This window comes from Carcharodon carcharias, chromosome 19 (assembly GCF_017639515.1).
Source record: "Carcharodon carcharias isolate sCarCar2 chromosome 19, sCarCar2.pri, whole genome shotgun sequence".
NCBI classification, from domain to species: Eukaryota; Metazoa; Chordata; class Chondrichthyes; order Lamniformes; family Lamnidae; genus Carcharodon; species Carcharodon carcharias.
This window is the reverse complement of record NC_054485.1, coordinates 31,398,473-31,405,080: the sequence shown is the minus strand read 5'-3', so window position 1 is coordinate 31,405,080 and position 6,608 is coordinate 31,398,473.

Below are 6,608 nucleotides of genomic sequence, written 5' to 3'. Positions count from 1 at the left end.
CCTCCGTCTAAACTCTCTCACTCACTCTTGTCACTTTATTCAATGCAGTAACAACCCGATTAATGGAACAACGGTACGAAGCTGTTTAAACTTCAGAAAATCGACTATAACGAAAAGGCTGCAAAGAATCGTCCAGTAGAAAACTTGCTAATATTTCGTTGTAATTTCCTGATCAGTAAATATTCTTGATAAGGACGCTCAGTGGGAAATTGTTCACTTAGGCAGCAATTGAAAGATGTGAATCAAAGAGCGTCTGCACCGAATGGTTTGAGTGGAGAGTAGATGTAGATAAAACGGCACAAACGTTGCTCTGTTTGAGTTGGGAACATGCGACATGTTCAGTCTATGAGAGATCCAACTCATCCAAATATTGGAGACATTCAGCAACCCGCTGTTGCGCCAGTCAGTTCAGGTGATCAACATATTGAGAACCATTAGGAAAGGTGCAGCTCAGCTGTTTTTTTTTAATTCTTACGCATGTCAGATCATGACTTCACTTATCCTCGAAAATGTTTATTTGTTGACCTGCTGAGATAAAGGTTTTCAACAAATAAAATCAGCACTTAAAAATCACACACACACACAATATATCACAGCAGTATCTCAATTTCCTTATGGATGAAGTGAATGATATCTTGCAACACGGCGCAGCAGGACAAACATATCAACAGTTTATAAACTGTTAATCTGGTATATTCCAATCTGGCATGCATTTAAAGTTTTCCATGGATAAAGAAGTATTAATCTTCTCCTTAGTGCAATTTCGTAAGAAAAAGGTTGAGGCTATATGTACTCAGTGGAAAGCCGCAGAATCGTGTCGAGGAACTTTGTTCTGCAAATTGGTAATCCCTCCCAAGTGACACGGAGGTACAAAAGCCTAACAGCATCTTCTTTTCATTTTTAAAAAAGGGATATAAGTTATGGTAAACTGGTACAAGACCATGATAGGTCACAGCTGGGACAGAGCTTGGGGAACCCTATTATAAAAAGGATATGTAAACCATGGAGAGCACAGCATAGATTGAGGAGGATAATTCCAGGAATGAGGAACTCTAGTTATGGAAGACAGGCTTGATAAGATACCACTATTGCCATGGGAGAAGGGAAAGCTAAGAGGAGGTTTAAGGGAGGTTTATTTTTAAATACGTTTTTGTATCTTTCCAAAAGGCAAACAAGGAAGGTCATTTCCTCTGGTTGGAAGTTCAGTGATGAGGGTTTATCAATTTAATTGTTGTTAAGAGATTGAGGAGAGAGGTTAGGAAAACATTATATGGCGATTTACTAATGTGCAGAATAATTTGCAAGAGGAATGTTTGAAGCATTGAATATTAGTCAAACATTTGAAATAGGACTATGAAGTGAGGTTTTTCTTCTCCGCCGATGCTGCCAGACCTGCTGAGTTTTTCCAGGTAATTCTGTTTTTGTTTTTGTGTTGAAGTGAGGTTAATTGTTGATCCTTTCAGATAAGAAATAGCACAGACACAATGGGCTGTGCTCTTGTCTAGAGTTGTGTATCTTTCCTTAGAAAAGATTGAGTGCCTCTCTAACTGGCTAACCTTTAGTGATTCTTACAGTAAGGAGTTTTAGGACATGCTCAAAATGAACTTTGACCTATTGTGATATAGGGTGACATTCTGAAAAAAACAGTTACTAGCTACTCCGAAACATTGAAATAAAAGTCTAAGAGTTTTCTTCCTCTGATGAAAATGATTCAATTGGTACATATTATTAAACTATCAATTAACATAATTTCCCCCTCTATTTTTTACACATGACTGCATTCCATCAAATATTGCGATGATATTGAGAGCATGGGCAGTCCAGACTGTAGGTCTCTACCTTACTGTCAAAACATGGACTCTACCATGATAGATCTATCTCTTATTGTGAGGGAACACAGATTGTTACAGCACCTATAACTGACAACTAAAGCTGGCAGATTTGTGTATCAGGTAGTCTTGATACTCTGGCCCATGACCTCTGGAGTATGGTGCTGTACTCTTACTACTATATAGTTTAAGCAGGCTCCAGTATATAATTCTTGAATGTGTGCATCTGTGACCGTGTTTAACATAAGCTAAGAGCCAAGTGGTAAAATGCACATGCTTGTACTCATAATAAACACACTCCCTATATATTAACCCCATTCCATTTACCTCTAAATTTATCGAATTGAAACCCTCAATTTAAGTGCTGAGAGAAAAACATGTGTTTACTATGGATTTTAGCACTATTCTCAGCATCTAGAATATTTCTTTTCATCTCCTAATCTAATCAGTGAAGACTTTTACATATTGAAGGAGCAGGAGCACCACCCCTTTTAACCACTGGAAGTTGTCACAGGGCATGATTTGACACTCTTAATGTTAAAAGTGTTGGTTTTGGCTTTGATTGCAGGAGACACATTAAGCAAGACACCACTCCTCTTACATGTGTGATAAAAATGTGTCAGAGGGTAGTTAAGAAGACTGCTTTAAATTTGTTCCATTTATTCTCCATTGTCAGGTGAGCCTCTTTACACATTCACCTCATTAATTATAACCAGAAGACACAGCGTCATTTGAAAGTTTGTTAGCACATTTTATCTCACCTTTCTAAAAATGTTTGAGCTAAAGAAACCTTTTATTTCCTTGTACCAAACTCTAATAATAAAACTCTAAATGGTGCCCAATCGAAAAAACTAGAGTTGGTATCAGAGTGCAATGAAGATTTTCTTTCCATGGTTGGCAATTACAATACTCGCTGGGAGGTGTTTAGGTAAAATTTTAAAAGTCCCTAGTTAGCAAACTGTCAGGTAATACTATTTATTGATATATCATACAAAAGATTGTTAACATATGATATTCATAATCAATTATTGTATTAGAATCAAGTAAACTGCTAATAGCCCAGTGGCAGTAAAAACACCAGTGAAAAAAAAAGGTGCCTCCTATTGTGAAATGGTCTGGTGAATCACTTTGAATTGCTTCCATGACCATTTCAGAGGATAAAGACCATTTCTTGGCTGAAAAATTACCCTTGATCTAAAAGGACACAAAAGAGCAGAGAACATAAATATTATTGGGGGAGAGGGAGGGAAGAAATCAAAAAACCAAAATTGCAAATTAAAAGATACAAGGAAGAGCAGAAATGATTGTATGTTGCCTTTTTACGATCTCCTTTTGAATACCACATCACTATCACTGCCTGAAAACATGAACCAACTTAAATAAAAACACCAACAGCTTAGATTTATCTTTAATGTACTAAAATATCCAAAGGCGCTTCATAGGATGGTTTTTAGACAAATTTCACTGCAATGTAAACTGCAGAGCTAGTTCAGATATTGATTTGGGTGACTCCTACACAATGCTGTATATCCTGTGAGATTCTGTAGACTAAATGTGGATTAAATTAGAGGGGATTTTCGTAAACATTTTTCTACGGAATATAAATGACCACCTAATGTTCTTAAGCCTTTTAATTTCTATTAAAATTCATGTGCTGATAGGTTTATAGATTTGATTATGAATACTTTAACCTACCAATATAAAGATAACTCGTCGGCTAGGAACATCTACCTATAACAAGAGGTTAAAATGGGAAACAGGTTGTTTGGTCACAGCCCATGTTTGTGTTTATTCTCCATTCAACCTGTAGCCCTAATTTCATGAACCTGCCCTGTCTTCATATCCTTTTACTTCTCTTTCCTTCAACCACCTATCTAATTTATTCTTAAATACTGACATTATAGAATGCAGAGAACCTATTGAGCAGCAATATAGAACACAGAACTAAACAAAATATAGTGACACAAATGTGGTTTCTGCTCTATGAAAAGATACATTTTCTGTTTATATTTGGAAGATGGCTGTTCTGTTGGGTATTTCCAGCATTTTCTGCTTTGATATTAGTGAAGGTATTAGTTTGGCAAAAGTGCATCTGTAAATTTCTTTTCACATAATCTTTATAGTATAATGTGACACAAAATAGTTCTCTAATTATGTTAAAAATAGGTCTTCTGAATTTTGCTGAGCTGATGTAATAAAATGGATGAAACCTGTGAATGAATCTGTGCTTTCTGAACTAAAAGTAACAATATTCATTATCAGAAAACTTCAAAGTTAATTAAAACAAATAATACATGGCTTCATAAGTCTTCTTCAGTTCTCTGGCCAAAGGCAGGTCTGACCCACAATGCCAGAACCTCCACCATGGGTAAGGCAAGGAGGCAGGAGGAAAGCCCTGAATCCACCCCAGCCAGAATGGGGAATCAAAGTCCAAGTATGTACTTTTGCATGTTGTATCCTGGAGCTATGCATAGTTATGGTGGAGGATCCAATTTCTTTCCCTCATATGGCTGATCAGGAGTCTCTCCCACTCTTACTATCTGCCATTAACCTATGTTGGAAGGATTTAAAAGTTGTTACTCAAACTGTTTGGCTATGTTATGAATGTACCTTCCTTGACCATCAAGTCTTTAAATACGGAGCTTCTGGCTCAAAGGTAGGAAAGCTACCTATTGCATCACAAGACTTCCTTTGTAACATATAATTTTAAAATTAGTTGAAGTATAATATTAACCACATCTTCAATATCTTGTTCCTCGTTGAACTTTAGCCACCCATCTGTATGCAATATTGGTGACTGAAGCTGCTGTCTCTGTGAGGGGAGAAAAGAAAATTTGTGAATATCACAGTCATTAAAATGATGCTGATTAGTGTGTGCACATTGTGAACATGAAGCTTTTATAACACATGGCAGAAAATCCAAAAGAGGATAGGTGTTAATTCTTTTTTCAAAAGCAACTATTACATGGCATAGTGATGTTGCAAGACCCATAATTTAAAAACCGCACAATGTGGCCCCATTATAAACCATTCAAGAATCAATAAAAATATTTCTTATGTAGAATCCCTCATGAGGGCTCCGTTGGCTAGATGGTTCGTGTGTTGTTCAGACCAACAGGCTAGATTTGATCCCGTTCTGGCTGAGGCAGACATAGACCCTCCTTGCCCTGTCCCTGAGAGTGGAAGGCAATGGCAAACCACCAGTGGGGAAAAAAAAAACAGCCAAGGAAATGGCTCAGGATCACTTGGCTCAAATGAGGCAAGGATCTGCCTCTGGGCAGAGCACACATGAATGAATGATCTTCCCCCATAATGTGTGTGGATTTTATATATATTTTATTGATAGTTACTCACATTTTGCCAACACCTGATAGAGTTTTAAAATGATCAACTAAGTAAGAAGGCCATTATTTACAATAAGGCTTTAAATGATCTTACAAGCAAAGAGAGTGAATTTCAATTTTTTATGGGTATCATCTGGGCTACAAGATTAAATTTAATTAAGAAAATTTTAAAATAATGTATTAACTCAATAATGCCATTATTACCTTTGTCACTGAGGTGAACTGAGATTATATTTTCACCCATTTGCTAGCCTGTTTGTCTGTAAACTATATATCTTAAAAACTGATGGATGTATTTCAATGAAATTTAGTAACTAGATAGGGTGTCATCCAAGGAAGAACTGATTGGTGTTTGGTGAGGATGCAGATCCAGATCTGGATCCTGAATTTTTTTTAAAGGATCCCTTAACATTAAGAGATAGGATGAACTGACTTTTTCTTAGAATGTTGTAGGTTGTTTTATTTAAAATGTTGTTGATTGTTATAGAGGATTGTGGATTGCCTAAGCTGCTATCGTGGAATTTGTTACAGCTGTCAAAATGCCAGCAGAGTTTTCAGAGCAGGTTGTTGAATATGGATTAGCTTGAAACATTCTCAGTGAGATGGAAGCTCTATATCTTTTTTCAGCTCTGCAGTTATAGATCAGGGAAAAGCCTCAAGGAAGAACTGCGGAATTATGATAACATTGAGTTAACAGGGCATAGTGGAGGTATGTGCACTACTGAGTGCTCTCTTGGCTTGTAGAACTTGTGACAATTAAAAGTCTGTTGAACTGGCATTAATGTGGAGAATTTCAGCGGGTTTGGCAGCTTCTCTTGAGAAAGAAACAGAGTTAACATTTTAGTTCAATGACCTTTCATTAGAATCCATTCTGCTGAGCATTTCAGAGATTTTCTCTATTCCAGATTTCCAGAACCTGCAGTTTTTTTTTTGCTTTTCTTTTACTGTGGAGATTTGTATGGGCAATGTCAATGGATAAGATTTTGCATTAAATCGCTCTTTGCTATTTTATAGGAGGCATTAAGCTTATATTTTAAATTGTTAAAGCCTCCCTTAAGATAGCAGAAAGAGGAATTTAATGCAAACATGTTAATTTTTGCACGGTAACATTTTCACAGCACTTACAAGGCTATTGGCTGAAGACGAGGACACTGTTACAGCAATATTGCTGCAGAATAATATTGCCAGAAGAAGGAACAATAAGAACACTTTTGTGCAGCTCTAAAGCTAAATTAACATCTAATTTAGAACTAAGAATATGTTATTAACAAAAATTACCACCATGCATATTAAACAGCCTGTGAGTGCATGCTGACATCACTGCAAAATTGTAGCATAGCAGGTTGATTATCTTCTTTTGAAATTATGCTTTTAAGTAAAGTGCTTGACATGTAAAACAATGATAGATTCAACCTTCTATCGAATGCACACAGTA